The sequence below is a fragment of the Typopeltis vanoorti genome, chromosome 8, assembly GCF_054136105.1.
Source record: "Typopeltis vanoorti isolate ZY-2024b chromosome 8, IOZ_Tvanoo_1.0, whole genome shotgun sequence".
NCBI classification, from domain to species: Eukaryota; Metazoa; Arthropoda; class Arachnida; order Uropygi; family Thelyphonidae; genus Typopeltis; species Typopeltis vanoorti.
Window position 1 is genome coordinate 82052763 of NC_143556.1, and position 20705 is coordinate 82073467.

Sequence of the window (20705 nt, forward strand, 5' to 3'; positions counted from 1 at the left end):
CTTTGAGTTTCTTTCTCGTATAGATCTGTTGGGAAATTCTTATATTCTTAATGCCAGTGTTGACACCAAGGCGCTAGTTACGCTAGGTACTTTTTTTTCATGACAGTTAACAAATAGGCATGAAAGTAGATATTAAACTTCGAAAATTCTATGCAGGACATGTTTCAACCAAGATCTCTATCTATTTATCAATCTGTCCTGCAACAGCTATATACCACAGCAGGATGCTCTGGCATCACAAATCCTGGATTTCTTTGAAAACCATCTTTCTAGTATTGACTAAGAACACATCATAATAGCTGGAGACTTTAATTGCACTCTTGACCAAGAAAAATACAGATTTCAATGTGCTGAACATCGTAGTAATAAATAGCTCCAAACACTGGTAAACGATAATGAACTAATCGACGTCTTTCGGTATCAAAATCCAGATAAGAAGTCCTACACATGGAGGTCAGCAATCACAGCGACTAATAGGCCACTCTACCAAGCACGACTGGACAGATACTATATTTCCAAACACACTTTCCCTCCGGTTAGAAATATCTCACACATTCCTTCCTACATCTCAGATCATTGCTTCATAAAGCTGAAACTTTCACTATCTTCGGAAGCATCCAAATCAGGAAGTACCTACTGGATCTTCAACAATACTCTTCTGAAAGATTCAGATTATATTATAAAAACTCAAGCTTTAATAAGTAACCTCACTCACTCGAAAGGGAATTCAGAACCAATGAAAACATGGTGGCCTCACTTAAAATCATGAATAAAATCCTTCACCAGATCTACAGCCACCAGAAAAATCTACAGAGAAACATTAGCATCCGACAACTCGAAGAACAGCTGCAGTATCTACCAGAAGAAAGCCCTGAATATAATTCAGCCCTCCAAGCCATGCAAAGTATCCGCAAAGGGTGCCCTAATTAGATCGCGACATACACAAATGCATTTCTCAGATGCACCCACAAAATATTTTTTCTCTTTGGAAAAAAAAAATACCAGGCAGCAAATTGCATCTCCACTGTTATTTTTACAATTAGAAGGCAGTGATCTGATTCTATTTCAGATCTTCTGTATACTCTTGTAACTATTATCATTTCTGACATTTTGATATTGCTGATTATGTAATCAATAATGCTTCTTGTGTCTCTTGCTTCCCAGGTGTATCTGTGGATGTCTTTTAGTTTGAAGAAGGTGTTCATTATTTTAAGGTTATTGCTTATAGTAAAATCTTTTAATCTATTTCCATTTCTATTACAGTTACGTTCTCTGATAGGTCCTATGTTTGGTTTATATGGTTTATTGCCAATAATAAACTTAATACGTTCTGCAGTTGGGTGTAGAAGTTTTCTGAGTCCTCCTCTTTTCCTTCTTCAGGTTCATATGTTCCAATTACTGTCATATAGCCTCTGTCTGTTTTAATTCTCATTTCCATTATTATCGCTCCAAAAATTGTAATGGATTATATTGTTTCTAAGAGATTTATGTAGAAAGATCATTACACCAGATTTAGCTCTCCCTTCTGCTTTTACCCCACTGTATATATAGATATAACTTTCAGTTTTTCAATTGTTCCTCTCTGCTTTTTTTTAGATTCTGTAATTACTGCTATTTTTGCATTTCTTTCTTCTAGTGCTTGCTCCAGTTCTATGATTTTGTGGTGGATACTTCTCACATTCCAGGTGGCTATATTCCAATAGGTGTATTTATGTTTTGTTTTGTTTTTTTTGTTTTCGATAATTTTCTTCTCGAATCCTTATTCCAAGCCGGTTCGTTACCAAAAAAAAAAGTCTGTCCGTTTACTATCTTCATGAGTCTTTTTAATGGGTTAAAATTTTGATTAAGAGGATTACTGGCCATCTGCAGTCTAGCTTGGTGATGGCGCTGCCATCTTGAGGCCCTCAAGCTTGCCTTAAGTGGTAGGAGAGAATTTTAAAGAGAAGACAGAGAGAGAGAGAGAGTAGAGATAGAAATAGAATGATCCATAGCCCTCGATTACTCTAATAGCATTAGGCTCGTGAGTTACAAGAGTTGGGCGAGGAATGCCATATAGGAAAGATTAAAGAGCAAGGGGCCTACCTCAAAGAAGAGGGAAGAGAGAGAATAGACCCAGCTAGGGGACCATTGGAAAGCCACTTCCCTTGCTACCAAGATGATAGCCCCCCCTGGCCCTGTTGGTCCACGAATCCTTATTCAACATATTCGGACCACCCCGCCATATCTGTTTGGCTCCCCTATCCGCCACCCAGGGGACGCGCTCTCTAGAGGTCACAGGGTCTTCCAAGAGGAGAAGATATAGTAATGGAAGAATTTGAAAAAGAATTTAAAAAAAAACTCAAGAAACTGAAAAAATCCGAGCCTGTATGGAATATGCGTTAAGTTGTTTAAATATGCAGACAAAAGCTTAAAGGAAAAACCTACTTAAGCTCTTCAATAATATCTAAAAATATCAAAAGTTCCCAAAATAATTGGAAATTGGAGTAGTAATATATATTCACAAAAAAGTCCCAAGGATAAATGTGGAACTTACAGAGGCATTACTCTCTTAACAACAACAGCATCTAAACTATATGCAAACATCTTAAAGAACAGGCTACTTAAACATACAGAAAATTATTTAGAAGAAGAAAGTTTTGGAAGTGGAAGAGGATGCATAGATTCCTCTTTCACAATGCAACAAATCACAGAAAAAAGAAAAGAATTTAACCTGCTCACTTTTCTTCTATTTATTGACTAAGAAAAGGCATATGATAACGAACAGATATCTACTATGGAAAATATTACAAGACGATAAAATACCTCCTAAATTAATTAAAGCAATAATGTGTATATACAGAAAAACAAAAAAATGCATCAAATTTGGAACATTATCAGAACCTATAACTATAAATAAAGGAGTAAGACAAGGTTGTGGCTTATCCCCAATACTATTCAATATTTTTATAAACAGAATCCTAAAAGAAGGGAAAACAACTGTGAAAGATGGAATTAAACTAAGAAATAATAAACAGCTAAATACAATAATTTATACAGATGATCAAGTACTAATTTCAAACTCAGAAGATAAAACTCCAAATTATAACTAGCTATCTAAATGAAATAGGAAAAAAATATAAAATGAAAATATCTGGAAGCTAAGCCAATGTGTGAAAACACCATTCGAAATGTCAAAATTATGTTTAACAATAAAATAATAGAAGAAGTCATGGAATTCAAATACTTAGGAAATATATTCTCGCAATACAATACTGATTCACAATTGGAAGCAAGACTACAAATTTACAATAGAATGAATGGCATAATTAAAAGAAATTTTGGAAAACAAATGTCTAAAGAAAAAACTCATTTAGATTACATAATATGACCTCTAAACCATCTCTCAAATTTGGAAGTGAAACCTGAATTCTAAAACAAAGAAACATACAAAGATTGGAAGCAGCACAGATGAAGTTTCTACCTCTCCTTGGACTCACTAAATTAGATAGTGAGTGAGTCCCACTCCTGGGACTCACTCATTAGATAGTGAGTCCCAGGAGTGGTCCTGGAATTAGATACAAAAAACATCGTACAAGAAGTAGAAGAATATCAGCAAAATTGGCAACACCACATAGAAAGGATGAATAACAATAGGATTCCCAAACTAGCATATAAATATAAACCTACAGGAAGAAGAGATCGCGGACGCCCAAGACTAACATGAAAGACCAACTTCATCTGCAGAGCAGGAACAGGACATAAAAAGCCTATACCTGAATTCTTCAGACGACGACGAAGAAGAAGAAGACACATTTTAGGATTTCAGGATAGAATTTACGGCTACCAGATGACTGCAGTTGGCTATAGTACTTCTCTCTCTCTCTCTCTCTCTCCCTCTCTCTTTCTCTCTCTCACACACACACATGCACGCAATAGCCTCCTTTGTAACGGTTATTAATAGCTTGAGTTTGCTGTCAGTGAATGACTTAAACGATGGGACTAGCTGCCCATCTCTCTTCAAAAGTTAATTAGGTTTAAAGAAAGTTTAGCTCACTACATATATATGTAATAAATTTTTTAACTTGGGGATATTGTACAGTATATTAGGATAACCAAGTTATTTTATAAGCTTGGTTATTTTAACTCCTAATCCCAAGTATGCAAACAATTAAGTTTGCGCCTGAAACAAAGTTCAAGTCTAAAGATGATACAACACTAGAGCAACTCGTTGTAAAGGTGGGTAAAGCTCTGATCACTATTCTTAGTATTTTCCCATAATGTAAAGCACATCTCACTAGAAGATGTATACTGCAATGCATTATGAGTGAGGTCACTACCCAGACCGGGTTCAACCTTTTTTGAGGTCTCCTCAGTGAGTAGCTAGACCCTAAATACCAAGGTTATAGTAATACAAAGCCTTATCAACTTTACCTATAACCTTGGAATTTAGGGTCTAGCTACTCACAGAGTAGACCTCAAAAAAGGTTGAACCCGGTCTGGGTAGTGACTCCACCCACAATGCATTGCAGTATACATCTTCTAGTGAGATGTGCTTTACATTATGGAAAAATACTAAGAATAGTGATCAGAGCTTTATCAACCTTTACAGTGAGTTGCCCTGGTGTTGTATCATCTTTAGACTTGAACTTTGTTTCAGGTGCAAACTTAATTGTTTGCATACTTGGAATTAGGAGTTAAAATAACCAAGTTTATAAAATAACTTGGTTATCCTAATATATATATATATATACACACACAGGGTTGCCATAAAATTTTCCCTCTTTGGAGGCATCTGTAGCTAAAACCAATAAACGGAGTGAGACCAAATTTTATATTAAGACTTTTCGCGGAAATCATGGGGAGATGATTTCCGCGAAAAAAAGATTTACTACCAAAAGTCGCCGATAGGGGAAACTTTGGCGGCGGCGGAGCCGAAAACAAGCAGATAATTACATTATAGGCAGATAAAATGGAATAATAAAAATAATGGCAAATAGTAAAATTTGCATAATCCTAATTTTGCATAAGAAATTTGCATAAATGCCAAAATTTCCCCTATCGGCGACTTTTGGTACTAAATTTTTTTCGCAGAATTCATCTCTCCATGCCTTCCAAAGTCTCAATATAAAATGTAGTCTAATTCCGTGTATTAGTTTTCGCTACAGATACCTTCAAAGAGGAAAAGGTAATTTATGGCCACCCTATATTTCCAGTAAACTCAGGTAAAAAGGATTATGCAAATTTTACTATTTTCAATTACTATTATTATTGTTATTATTCCATTTTATCTGCCTTTAATGTAATTATCCGCTTGCTTTCTGCTCTGTTAGCGCCAAAATTTCCTCTATCGGCGACTTTTCGTACTAAATCTTTTTTTGTGTGTGTGTGTGGAAATCATCTCCCCATGCCTTCAAAAGTTTCAATACAAAATTTGGTCTATATATATATATATATATTCTTTATGCAGATAGGTACATATTTGTATAAATTCTAAATTTCATTTGCTTATTCTACATTTTTATCATTATCTGCGTTTTGTTAAATTGTGAAGAATTTTTTTCTGCAAAGAGCATCACTGTTTATTTTTTGTCTGCATTCCAGATAAACAGAGTGAGTGTTCTTTCTTTTTCAAGTGGATTGGTATTTCTTTGTGAAGATCAAGTAAGGATTAATTTTAAATCAATAATAAAATTGATTTTCGCAAAAGTTAATGCCTTCTCATTGTATGCACTTCTGCTGTGCATGCAATACAACTGAATTGTTGTTGGTTTTAGATTCGAGAATTAATCCTTTAAGAGACTCATGTTTATTCTGTACTGAGAAGGAAGTTTCAATGAGAATTTCTCTCTGTGTCTGTCTGTCTCTCTCTCTCTCTCTCTCTCGCTGAGATTTAGCCATTCGAAGAGAGGACTATCGTTAATAATCGAGGACAAATATCTGAAGAAAAATAGAGAAAACAAAACACGATATACAGTAGAATAGTGTACTAAAAAAAAGAAGAAATAAAAGAAAGAGGATCACTTCATGAAGTCAAAGAAGAGACATGCTGGCTAAACAGGATTATGCTCTCAATTTTATTTTGATTGATGGAATAAAAGCCTAACATTCTGTTCTTCTTCATCGTCTTCGTAACAAAGGCGTGGGGGAGGGAGGGAGAGAGAGAGAGAGAGAGAGAGAGAGAGAGAGAGAGACTAGTCTAAAGTTTGTTTTGTTTCGTTATTTGATACTGTAGAAAACCAAAAATAAGGTTATGAAGCCAATTCATTACAGAAATAAATTGCTTGTGATATTCTGAATGGTTAGTGTGAGTTGTGGAATGATCAACCCAGTTTGCATGAAAGAAGAATTCTTAGGTAGAAGTCGAACCACAGTTTCTTCATATCATTGAGTGACGGTTCTTAATGTCTTATCAGATTTCTTGGGATCATCCTATAGAATTCAAACTTTAACTTTGAAATTCATGTGACCTCCCCAACTTCACTTTTCTTTCCAGTCATAAATGTACCTACAATAAAATCTTGTGTTCTATTCTAAAGGCTATCGGAGTAAAAAAAATTACCTTGATAGCGTTTTGGATAAAAACACACGCGTTAAGATAAGAAAGTTAATATGTATGCAAATATAAATTGTTGTTGATTGGAGAAGTGCCCAGAATCTGAAACTTCGAACATTTAATTTGTGAACTTTTGTCCGCTGATTGTGCTTTGTACTGTAGTCCTAAATAAGAGATTCTTGTTTATTCTGTACTGAGAGGGCAGTTTAATAAACAAAATAAACAGACTTCGTAAGGAAAGTCTGTTTATTTTGTAGGAGGAAGAACAGCAGGGTATCGCAGAAAAATAATGTCACCTTCGTATGACACGATTAATTTATAGTTGCTTGAAAATGCATGTGAAAAGATTTCCTCAATTTTTAATATATATACTAATTATAGTTTTTATCCTTTTTCCGTAATCTTTGTATTCTCTACCAAGAAAAGTTTCTATTAAATTTAGTAAACATTTCGTATCAAGAAAAGTATAGGAATAATTATAAGAAAATTATTTATTTTAAATAATCAGAGAAAATGTCTTGAACCATCTCAATGAATACAGTTAATGTACCTTTTTATTTAATACACAAGCACGTTTAACATTTAATTACAAACAGAGCCATTGATAAACAAAGCCTTATTTTATTTTGTATTGTTTCTAATTATTTTTAAATATACGCTATTTAATTAATATTTATATGTAATTATTAAGATAAATATATCTTCTTCTTCCTAATCCAGAAGCAGCCTCTAGCATATGTGGCAAAATTAATTGGTTTAATTGTTTATATTATCATTACTTATTAAATTCAGTGTCAGTTATCTTTATCACATTCGTTTTTGGTTGAAAAAATCTACATAATCATCATGTATATATAATATTCATCCAAGCTTGATTTACTTCCTCTGCTTTAAGTAAAAGGCTGGTTATATTCCACTAATTCAAGCCCAACTCAACTTTCTAAATATGAATACTCTTCTAAACAAAGCGGCCCTGTGCAACTGCCGGTTTTTAATCCATTTAACTCTTCTAAACATTTAATTTCTAAACGTTTTTTGTCAGTGTTCTGGGAATGGCGCCTAAAGCACCTATTATTATGGGAACACTTTCGTTTTCTTTGGCCAAATTCGTTCAACTTCGACTTGCAACTCGCAATACTTTGTATTTTTTTTTCAGTTTCTTTTTAGTCAATTCGGCTATCTCCTGGTACTGACATTTTCATAAAGTGAACACCTTTGTTTTCATTTTTTCAATCACAGTTATGTAGGGTGTATTACATTCCAAGTGTTTGTCAGTCTGGATTTTGAAATCCCAGAGTATTTTAACTTTTTCATTCTCAATCACTTTCTGACGAACTTTATGTTTCCAACAGTCTTTAGATACTTTAAACCCGTACTTTTTACATAAATGCCAGTGAATTATCTTAACTACATTATCGGGCCTTTTATGGTACTCAATTTGTGCGATTTCGCTGCACTCACTTATAATGTGGTCTGCCGTTTCTTCCTTTTCTTTGCACAATCTGCATTTACTGTCTTCTTAAATATTTTGTATTTTTGCCTTCATAACTTTGGTTTTAAAGTTATGGTTTTGGTTTTATATATATATATATATATAATAATATATCTAATAAAAGATATGTATATATATTTTTTTTTTCCAAAAACACGGTCTAAAATTTAATTAATGGCTATAAATATGAATGATATATTTATAGTTCGATGACGTACTATAAAGCTTTGCAAAATTTATTTATTAACTTGAGAATTACTATTCTAAACATATTTCAACTCCAGGGAATATGAACTAATTAGCTATTCATGAACAGTTCCAATTCATGCTCTTTCATAACAATGAAGACACCGATTTTATTGTCTCTCACAAAAGAGAGGAAACGACTTCAAGAAATATAAAAGTAAGAAATAAATAAAACAATAAAAAATTCTTTGCTGTTTTCCTTACTGCAACAGATTCCTCTTAATTACCTCTAGAATTACACAAGAGAACTCAGTCGTTATTTTATTTGTCCTGCCGCTTCTGAAATGAGAGTTTAGACGAAGACTAGTGTGTTTTCGAAAGAAATTCCAATAAAGGTCCATTTCCTGTAAACATTGTCAAGTGCAAGAAGTTTATTGGAACTTAAATCAGTATTTGGAATTGTAAAATACCAGCATGTAACTGACAACATTTCCTTTCTTAATTTCACTTGAATTATGACTCTGTTATTATACCGATTTACCATTATTTTACATAATAATAATAATAATAATAATAATAATAATAATAATAATAATAATAATAATAATAATGATAATAATAATAATAATAAAAAGAAACAGGTAGTTCCATTTAGATGGTGTGAAAACATAAAAACAATACTACTGACTATTGACATTAATGTCTTTAGGTGTGAAGCAAGATGCTTTTCATATTCCCCGCTATCTGTTAGGGATACAGTGAGGGAAAATTTTTATGAGCAGTTTGCTCGCCTTGAATGGGCATGGAGATTATGTATCGCTACAGGAATTTAAAATGTCTTTTGGTCTTTTATGTTTGAATAGATCCGCTGCATTGTAGAAGACAGCTTGCTGAACTAGATCATTGGAATGAATGGACGTTTTTAGGAAAAATGGAGAAAACGATCTTTTCGTGAAGAGAATGGCTGAGCTATTTTTACCGCAAGGTAAAAGAGGGAAAAGGAAGATGATATGAGATGATATATATATATATAATAAGTAAATTATTATACAAATAGTTTTACACACTTCAATAAATTGTTAATTTTTAAGAACATGGATTTAATGGTTTTAAATTTCATATAGGATTTTATATTTTGGTTATTACAAGTATGTTTCTAAAAATACTTCTTTTCAAGTTATTATTATTACTAATAAAATTAATAAGTAATAAAATTAATTAATAAATATAAACTACAGTTAAGTTTTCCTTTTTTCTTTTAAATAATTCATATCGCTGATGACAGTAGTTTAGTTTTGTTACAACAACAAGAAAAAAATGTAATGTTAATATGTTACTAATATGTAAAATAAATATTTCCTTAATCGGAATATTTTAATATTATTATTATTATTTCTTTTCGCTTAAACATCTCCCGTTTACCTACTTTGATTTTGTGCTTTCTGAGATTAGAAAGTGCGTTAAATAAACACATGGATTAAATAAAGATAAACTGTTAATAAAAGAGATCATATATAAAATTTGAAACGTAGATTTACAATATGAATTCCTAATTTTGGCTGTATTTTCTGACCAATAACAGCCAGTCAATAAGTTTATTATTCTAGCAACAAGTGTATTTTATATTGGAGTAGTTTGCCAAAAGCATATGATTTAATTAAGTATGAGTGAAACAATAACAGAAAGAAGGGACGTAGGACCTTTTTCTTAATTCAAGAAAAAAAAAAAGCTCCTTCGTACCTTCTTACTGTTTTATCTTACCACGGTAGCTTATCTTCTTTGTCTTATATTTTCTAATCTTTGCCAAAGATGGAAAGATTTATTATGAAAAATGTATTAAGGTGGATTGAAATGTTTAAACCTTCTTGCCATGAATTGCTGTTATGCGTCAACAATGAGCAAAAACTCAAGGAACAGGAATGCCATTTCATTTTTATGTACTTTTAGTAAACCATGTGTGCTTGGCAAGCTTCTCCGAAATAAAATACCTTTGTTACTCTAGTAATGAGCCTAATCACAGTATATTGCTGCAGGGAACCTACACTAATGTTTTTTTTTTGGGGGGGGGATGGAATTGCTACAACTAGTGCAACACAGAATTGGTCATTGAAGTGTAGCCAGCAAGTCTTAGCTTGCCCTACGTTTCACCTTGAGGTTGAAGTATTTAGAATTAACACGAAAGGTAATATGGACTCTGTAAATTCAATGAAATGAAAGCAATGCCTCTGTAAATATTGCGTTTATTCTCAAGCCGAGTTGATGTTTTTCTGAAGAGAAAGAACTTCTTTGCGAGAAAGAATTCTATTATATCCATTTGACGCGGACTTATCTTCCGTCAAATCTTGAAATAAAAAATTTACATCGATTCAACTGAGAATTTTTTATAAATAAACTAAGAGTAATCCTAAGTGTAACTTAAGATCGTTTAATCCGAAATTAAAATGACTGAATTAGTTTTGCGGATTGGTTACAATTACTGCCAAAGTAACCAAGGCTTTGACGCGAGGTATTACATCTGTTAACTGGGTGTGTTCTTTGGCAGGTTTGCCTGTTTTGGAGACTAGCTCATTTTGACTTAAAATCATTTATAGGTTTCTTGTGTATTAGACGAGATTAACAGTGCATAATAAATCACTGTCAAGAATGGAATAATACTCGCTAACTATCAATGAGAAATTCGAATGTTCTCCAAGTAGAAATAGACATCGTTAGAGAGAGAGAGAGAGAGCGAAGGAGAAATGTATCTGTTCATTATTACTATTTTTTTTCTTTTATGTAAAAGAAAAAACAACTTATCGACTTCCTTCATTTTGACATTAATATCATTCACTGAGCGTTCAAGAAGCATACTCGCAATATTTGTCATACTTGCGGAGCTGCAAACTTTCAGAATGGCAGTTTCAAATGTATTAAAATGAAAAGCAACAAGGCAACTGTACCGAAATCATGCTTTACATATAAACAGCAGACTTAATTTCGTAATTTATAAAGATGTTAACAAGTTCTCAAACTTTTGTTTTAATTAATCCTGCAATTCATGAATAGAAGATTATAACGTACAATTGCATAGTTAGGCAAAAAAAAAAATACAACTTTGAACACAAATTTCATTAACCGTTCAAGTTTCCACCATCTTTATTTCGTTTTTATTTGTCTCATAAAATAATTCCTTGCTGAAAATAACTATAAAATGTCTCATATTTAGAGAAAAGGCTCTTCCTGTCATTCGATATCAATTCAACCAAAGTTAGGTTTGTAGTTATAACATGTTGTGATTATGATTGATTGAATTAAAATCGGTAAACGAACTTCATGAAATAGTGATATGTTCGACTGGTTGTCCACAGATATTTTTTATCTGTTCTGAAGCAGCGAACATTTCAATTTCCAGAGAGGAATAACTTATACCCACCGCTTGAAACTGTTTTACTCATCCTCTTGATAAAAAGCTGAAAAATGTAATATTTTGTCGTTTTCAGAACTTAAGGCATATTTAAATACAATATAAAAATTAATTCTGATTTGCTAACAAGTAATAGTCAGTGTTTTTCCTAAAACTTAGGCTAGTATACGGTATAGCACAAAAAAAAAAAGGTACTGAACTTTTGACACCCTCCTTCAGTACACACGCTATGAGATATGCCGTTCGACTGCATGCACATTAACAGAAGAGGATGTGCAAAATCTACGCCATTATACTGAGCTACAGCAATAGTGTTGAGGTTGGAAGAAAAGATATTGTTGAGCATTATTTTCATTTATACGGAGTTGGAAGAGCAAATGATACAAGCTTATGACATGTTTGTGAGCACTTGTTCGCCCCTTTTCCGTAAGCGTAGCCCAAGCAATAGTGTCCTCATTGACTTGATCTCACATCATTTGATATCTACGTTCGGGATATGTTGAAGGAACAGGTATTTCGCCATGACCCGTTTTCAAGTCATGATGAACTAAGGGATAAAAGGACATGATATGTCCAGCAGATGTCCTAACATTTGTTCTTCAAGATGTCAGAGAACTTTCGCATGCTCTACGAAACCTGTCTTGAAAGACAATTTGTCCATTTTGAGCACGTAATCTACCATCGTTAGTGCTTTATTTGACCAAGATTCTACCGATAATTGTAGATGTAAATATCGTCATGCGTAAACATACATTTCTTTGTTAATAAACCCGTTTACTCCATAACCTATATCTTCGTAGTGATTCAGCACTTTTTTTTTGCGCTACACTCTATTAACAAGGTCGTAAACTTTATGATAGACGATCAATTTAGACAAAATAAAATGGCCTACAGCTAGCATTTAAAAGAAGACTTCATATCTTCTTTTAAATGCACATCTGTTATTTTAGCTGAGGCACATTACAGCTGTAATAATTAATAATAATAACTAAAGCTGAACAAATTTTGTTCCAAGAAGAACTCTTCGTGTATACAGTAATTTCGATTTAAAAATGTGTACTTTTTATAGAAAAAAAAGTCTTTGCGATTTAAATAGGGTCCATATAGCTCGATGTTTTTCATGCCGTGCTAATCCATTGAGTTTTCTTTTCTCTTCTTTTTTTTCAGCCAGCATGAATAGCCTTCCTATTTTATCGAAATATTTTCTGACTCGCTCTGCTATGGAATGTTATAGACATCTTGAAAAGGAGTTTACAGCATTCCATTTTATAGATGGCTCTCTGCAAACTGCTTAAGGGTAAGAGAACAATATGCACACTTGCAAAAATGTCATCAATATGCTAATGCAAACAAACAAAAAAAAATGAGCGGAGAGAATTTAGGACTTACATTTTGAGCTATTTATTAGATTTGTTGACCTAGTAAATGACAAACAAACAAAGACGAGACCATTTCTACACTCCTGATGTGTTTTAGAGAATAAGTCTTATCTAAAGCATCTTTCTCTAGAACACATTTATCTAAAACATAATAATGGTAATGGACAATTCTATATGAATATTCCTGGAAGAAGAGTACTGCACATTTATAAACATGCAAGAATAATTAGTGATAAGCAATCACCCCATTGTAACTCTTGAGGGGGGGGGGGGAGATACTTAAATGTGCTGGATTTTAAAATGGCGAATTCGTTGCTCGTAATGGCTCCTAAATTCTGATGTAAGTAGCAAATTTAAATCTTCATTATGATTCCTTTTTTTCCTAAAACTGTAAAACGAACAGACTTTTAGACAGTTGCACAGACATATCTTGTTTTTATTCTGTTAAATATGTAGATCTTTAACAGAATAAAACAAGATCATTCCAAACCGGGGAAAATGTTATTTATTGAAAGAAATACTACTGTCACCTTACCACAGCATTTAAAATACTTAATTACTTAACCAGCAGACTTTCAATATTGCTCTTCAATAGTCTTTTATAATAATTATCAAGACATTTAGAAATATTTCACTTAACGGATTAAAAGTAAAATGTGGGAGCCCTGTACAAAGCCTAAGTTCTGGAAGAAATAAAATGTTCAGAAAGATAATTAATGTAAAACTATACAAATGTCTACAGAAAGACAGAGAGAGAGAGTGATGCAATTTATAGTATTAGAATTCGTATATTTTGTTTTGTTTTCTTTATTAATACTTTTTATATTTTCTTCAGCTCATCTCACCTCAGCTATATTTACTACATATAATTTCGCTTTTTGGTATTGTATTATTTTTTCTGTGATCAATATACCATTTCACGAGACCAGAGGAGCAAATAAAGCAAAAAAGGTATTACTATCTAAAGGTATCATATATTATATATTATATTAAACGTATTATATATTATATATATATATATATATTTATATATATATATATATTTTTTTTTTTTTAAGTTTTTTTTTCTTTTTAACATAGAAATAATCTCTACATTTCAACTCATTATAATGGAAAATGAATTTATATTAATCAATCCGTCCAGCCAGGAAATCGATTTACACATAAATATGTGAACTAACAGTACAACTCCATCGAATTATTGAATCATTCAATATTCACTCTCATTGAAGAATAAAACTGAAAACGTTAAATCATCGTATATTGTGTGTGTTGCAAAAATGAGAAATTATAAAAAAATGCTATAGTATTATTATTATACACATACGCAGCAATCCAATGTTTGACTTCATATTAAAACTTCATATCCCATTAGCAAGAGAGTTGTCTGGATGTTGCACATCTTTATAAAAGACGAACTCTAAGCCAGAAGATATTACTTCATTCCAGTCAGAAAATCACTCCGAAAATTTAGCAGGACAAAAATAATTTTCTAAATAAAGCAATAATAAGTGGGAAAGTTTTATTTTCTGTGAAAGAGATCGTCTGTGTGCAAAATACATTTATTGAAAAAAAAAACTAAAATAATTCATTTTGTAATCGACGACTGAGAATCATTTAATTATTTAAAAAATCAATGATTCCTTAGTATTACTGAGTATATCGTTTTCGCTCATTGGATTTTTCTGCTCTCTGAGGCAAAGTAGTACTTCAACAACCTCCAGACATGTGAAACTTGAATTAAAAGCGCTAACAAATGACAAAAATATCGGCTACTGAGTATTATTCTTTTAAGACGTTCTGTTGTTGTTGTTTGGAAATACGTGAAGTATCTTGGTCCACCTATATCTTGGTCTTCCTCTGGGCTTTTTCCTGCCAACCTGGCAGAGAACATTCTGTTTTCCTAATCTTTCCTCGCCCATTCTGTTTAAATGACCATACCACCTGAAACCATACCGCCTCTGCTAACGCATTCCTGGATATTGACAATGTCAAGTTCTTTCCTGATAAACTTGTTTTTAATATGATATTGCAATTGATGGCATCTGTTCACGCCCCTAATCTTTCTCAGGACTCTCATATCTGCGGTCTCTAGTCTTTGGTCAAGTGTTTTACTTCTGACCAGCTCTCAGATCCATAAGTTAAAATTGGTTTGAACACTATCTTGTATACAGCTAATTTAGTGTTTTATATATATTTATTCAATTGACATCCTACTATACCAGCTTTGTTGATTCTGTTGTCTATTTACATATTTAAATTACCATCTTCCCTAAACATCGTGCCTAAGTAACTGATATGTTTTACTTGTTCCACAGGTTCTCCATTCACAATGCAGTTGATATTTTCAATGCATCTATCTATGTTCATTGTCTTTGTCTTGTTATTGCTGACCTCCATACCATATCTATTACACCGGTTATTCAATTTATTCAGGGAATCTTGAAGACTTGTAGCGGATTTATTTAGAAGTATAACATCGTCCCCATAAAGCTGATATTAACATCTCCAATTTTGACATCAGATCTAATACCACTTTCCTTCATAATATGATCCATATAGATAATGAATAACAGAGGGGATAATGTACATATCCTTGTGTGACACCGGGTTTAACATCAAATCATCTTCCTGTACTTCCTGCATGTGCGTCAAATAAAGACTAAGCATAGCTATATAATGCCCCACTGATACCATATAACTGTAGCGTTTTGAATAGCTTGTATCTTGCCGTATGAATTTTCCAGATCCACAAAACGTAAATAAAGATCTTTGTTATATTCCCATGATTTCTCAACTATTTACTGTAAAGTGAAAATCTGATCCTGACAGCCTCTATTTGGCCTGAATCTAGCTAGTTCTTTACCAAGCTTTTCTTCCACATTCCTTCTCAACCGTTTCTCAATTATAATTGCATGAATCTTAACAGGAACACTCAGTAGGGAAATACCTCTGTAATTCTCACATTCAGTTTTATTTTCCCTTTTTATATGTGGGTACTATGAGAGCTCTACTCCAGTCATCCGGAATTCGTCTTTCTGTCCAGGCTCTCTGAACTATGCAGTGCAGCTGCTGTAAGACTTTTGTACCACCATACTTCAGTATTTCTGGTCGAATAACATCTGCTCCTGCTGCCTTTCCACATTTCAGGCTTTTGATGGCTTTTTCTACTTTAAGTATGCATATGCATTCCTGTTGCATGCCTGTTGAGTATTTTTTACCACTGTGCTGTCACTGATTGTTTTATTTAGCAACGTTTCGAAGTAATCATTTTATACTTCAAGGATATCTTTTTCTCCAGTTTTCATCAACTTTGTCATCTCTAATTCCTTTTACAGCATTCTTCCTTTGAGCTTTTTCAACAACTTCCAGAATATCTTGCCAACTTCTTGATATTTATTTTCTATGTTCCTACTAAAGTCTTTCCATGACTTTTGTTTAGTTAGTTTTACACAGTATTTAGCTTTCTTACATTTGTCTCTGTTTTCTCTAAGAGCAGAAGCTGACTTACTTGCCAGGATCTTTTGATATGCTTTTTTTCTTTTCCTTCACTGCCTCTTTAACTTCCTGTGTCCACCATGGAGTTCTGATTTTTCTATCCTTGCAGATAACCTCACCACATGCCTCTCTGGCTGAATCAAACAGTGTTTTCTTCAGGACTTGGCACTGAATCTCCAAGATTTGGTTCCTGTTCTCAAACTCTTTCATTTTTTCTTCAATAATCTTTGTGTATTTTAGTCTACAGTTCACATCTGAGAGTTGCTCAACTTTTATTCACTTTAAAACTTTCTTACATGTTATTCTTTTCGATATGATATTCAATTTTATCCTGCTCAAGACTAAATGGTGACCACTTCCAATTTCAAATCCTGTGTACACTCTGGTGTTCTGCACCAGTGAGAAAGCGTCAGTATCAACAATAACATAGTCAATGAGACTTTTCTTATTCCTTGCCTCTGGTCTCCATCTGAATTTGTTCACATTTTAACATAGGAACATTGTAATAGTAATAACCAGTCCATGTCCCGAGCAGAAATCCAACAGGTATTTGCCATTGTTATTAGCTCTACTCTTTTCTCCAAATTTTCCCAAAATATTTTTGTGTCTGGCAATCATTTCCTACTCTGCTATTTAGATCCCCAACAAGGACAAACTTTCCCTTTTTTTTCCTTTCTCTAAAGCCTCAAACAATTCCTCCACTTCTACCTTAGTAGAACCTTTTGTGGGACCATAGACACAATTAAGTCTCATTGTACAGTTCCCCATTCTGATATTTGCCCACATCTCTCTACTTAAGTCTGCCTGCCATTCAAGGAGATTAGCCTCATATTTAATGTTGAAAATTATAGCTACTCCTTCTTTTCCTTGATTGTCATTGCCTGAATATAACATTTTGTATTTATTGCTCATAAAGATCTCACCGGATTTTGCCTTTTTTTTTCAGTCACCCCTATTATATCGATATGGTACTTATCCAATTCCTCAGCTCGCTCCATTTCCTTGCCATTCAGGCTTCTTATATTGATAGTACCGATCTTGAGCTCTTGTGATATTGAGTTGGGGTGTATTTTAGGATTTGTTCCAGTAGCTGACTTTTCACTGTTTGCCCTGGTTCCTTGGTGAAAACAACGAGGACCTTGTTTAACAGGGCGACGTCCTTAAATTCTGTCATGTACCACCATTCTATATTTTATAAGGAGCATCTTGGAGAAGTTAAATTCATCCAGAGGATGCTGTCAGTCTTGGTTGTAAAGAATGATCAAATAATTGATCATTCAAACGATTCCAAAGAAAACGAAGTTTTTCATTGAAATCGTTTAACTTGAAGTGCGTTGCCCATACTAGTTGAATTGGGTTGCCTTTAGAGAATTATGAGGAGAAAAAGACAGAGGGCGAATATGACCGTCCGACAAGTTCAGCCAGCGTGGTTGCACCGATTTCCAGAGAACGGGGGACCCATTACTTCTTTTGAGCTAACTACTTATTTTTATCAGGAAACAAGAGGTGATTATTTTTTATTTATTTTAGGAAAACTAGCGATATTTGTTTGCTTATTGGATTTTTCTCTCAGGTCCGTTCGGATGTGCTTTGAATCTTTTTCGAGCAGATGCTTTTTCGACTTCATTATGTCTACCCTTTTCTTTTCTTCTAGCTATAGATGTTTGCTCTTACTACCTGGAAGTTCCTAGTATAGGGAATCCTTAGCAGTCTGACATAACATTAAAAGACAGTTCAACAGGATGATCCAGGCAAAATACGTCCAGGTTCCAACTATGAATTGCGTGTTTAGTCGTTTGGCTTAATTGTTAAAGACTGATTATTTTCAACACTCTCAGTTACCAAATAATCGCCAAAACAAAGTAATCAGGCCACGTGAACTATAGAAAATCTTTCAAATCTTTATTAGCCTTTGAACCTATTCGAACTGTAGTTATGAACTAAGAAAACGTATATACAACATGTACATACAAAATGTGTATACAAGACTATAAGTGCCGTATATTATGTCTGTAAATTGATTGTGTTTCTCTGTCGGGTTTGGATATTTTCTAGGGTGAAAACTAGCTTCCGGGACAAAAAATCCTGTCACGCTGGGATGAGATCGGGTAACATTTCAGAAAATTCACATGGAAAAATTTTATTAATTACTTTCTGTAAATAAGCGTCCAACAAAACGTATATCCTTAACTAAAGTGATACTCAACTTAAGACACTGGTGTTTCACTTTCCTTTCTATAATCTGTTTAAATTCATGAGTTGGGGCGCTTTTTTTTTTTTTTTTTATAAAAACCATGGTTTGCTCTTAAATATTGTCATCAAAAAGATAAAGTGTCTCAAAAATAATTAACTGTCTACTTATCTTTTTATTTTTTTTTATTTAAAAAAAAAACACGTACCTTCTTATTCATGTAACGTCTTCATTAACCTTTCGTGGATATACTCTTGACATACCCTTAAGAGTCTCGAATATCACTTCAACGTAGCGGAAGAAATTAGAGCCTATAATTAAAGATAAATTATCTTTCTTAGTGAGTACCTGTAATGTTTTCGCTCTCCATTAAATTCTGATTAGAGGAGAGAGTGTAACCTGTAACCGTGACTGAACATGAGGAAGGGAGACAAAACATTGTGTTCTGAATTCCTGAACTAGATTTTTTACATAAATCTGTTCAGTGATATACTTAGAATGAGTAGAATGACAATGTTTTCATCGCAATCAGTAAGTTGACTATTCCGTTATTACAAAAAGGTTTGCTGTCAATATTTGCGTATTGTAAAGACATTCTCCTCTTTCGTTTCTGGTGTAATGTCAGCAAAAGTAAATGCCATTCCGAATAGCAGTTTTGATGTTTTTTGTTTTTTTTTAATTTCTTTGATAAGTTAATAAGCGGCGTTTTGGTTAGCACCGTTCGAAATAACCACACCCTAACTCTGCTCTTCAAATAAAGAAATATCCATCTGTTTCCTTTTTGTTACTTAACATAAATCTAAAAGTAGTTGATTATTTTTAATTGTCAGTTTTGTATGAAATTACGATCCTTTCCATTAAGAAATGCAATGAAACGAAGAAACGTGAGTGCAATAACAGTATAAACATCTAGATATTAAAATATGTTAGTTGACTACTGTTATTTAATAAGCAAAAGGCCTGAAGTTTAATCTAGATTATGGTAAATGGAAGCGATTATTTTTCCGCGGATGCGATTAAAATTAATAACGCCCAAATGTAGCTTTACTGCTTATTCTAAAAAAGCAGTTTGGGATTCGTATAAAGTGAAAATAACGTTTTTTTAATATTTTTATTATATATATATATATATGAACATTTTTTTTTACTTTGGGGATAATATATATTAAGGATACCAAGTAATTTTATAAACTTGTTTTTTTTACTCCTTCTCCCAAGTAAGCAAAACAGTTAAGTTTGCGCTTGAACATAGTTCAAGTCTAAAAGGTAGTGCAACACCAGAGCAACTCGTTGTAAAGGTGGTTAAAGCTCTGATCCCTATTCTTAGTATTTCCCATAATGTAAAACACATCTCACTAAGATATGTATACTGTTATATATTATGGGTGGGGGGGTCACTACCCAGACTGGTTTCAGCCTTTTTTGAGGTCTCCTCAGTAAGTAGCTAGACCCCCTGAAATACTAAGGTTTTTAGTAATACAGAGCCTTGTCAACTTTACTTATACAAGTTGCTACAAGGTGCTTTTACTTTGAATAAGAAACTCTGGATGAGATAAAGACGTGAAAATATTTAACCTTGGGGATAATATATATTAAGGATACCAAGTAATTTTATAAACTTGGTTTTTTCTCATCCAGGGTTTCTTATTCAAAGTAAAAGCACCTTGTAGCAACTTATATAAGTAAAGTTGATAAGGCTCTGTATTACTAAAAATTCAGAGTATTTCAGGGTCTAGCTACTCACTGAGGAGACCTCGATTTTTCCAACGAGAAGGAGTAAAAAAACCAAGGAGTAAAAAAATTCTCACGAAAATAGAACTGCAAGCCTGGAAATCGTTTACGACTATTATTGAAGAGTTCTGGGGCAACGATGATGGTAAAACATTAAGTACTAGCTGATTAACTTATTTAACACAATATCACTAATCAGTAATTACTAAGAAAAATGTAATTCTAGTATTTCGAGACATGACTATTGATTTCTTCGAATTTTTTTGCAAAAACTATAATGTCCATACTACGAA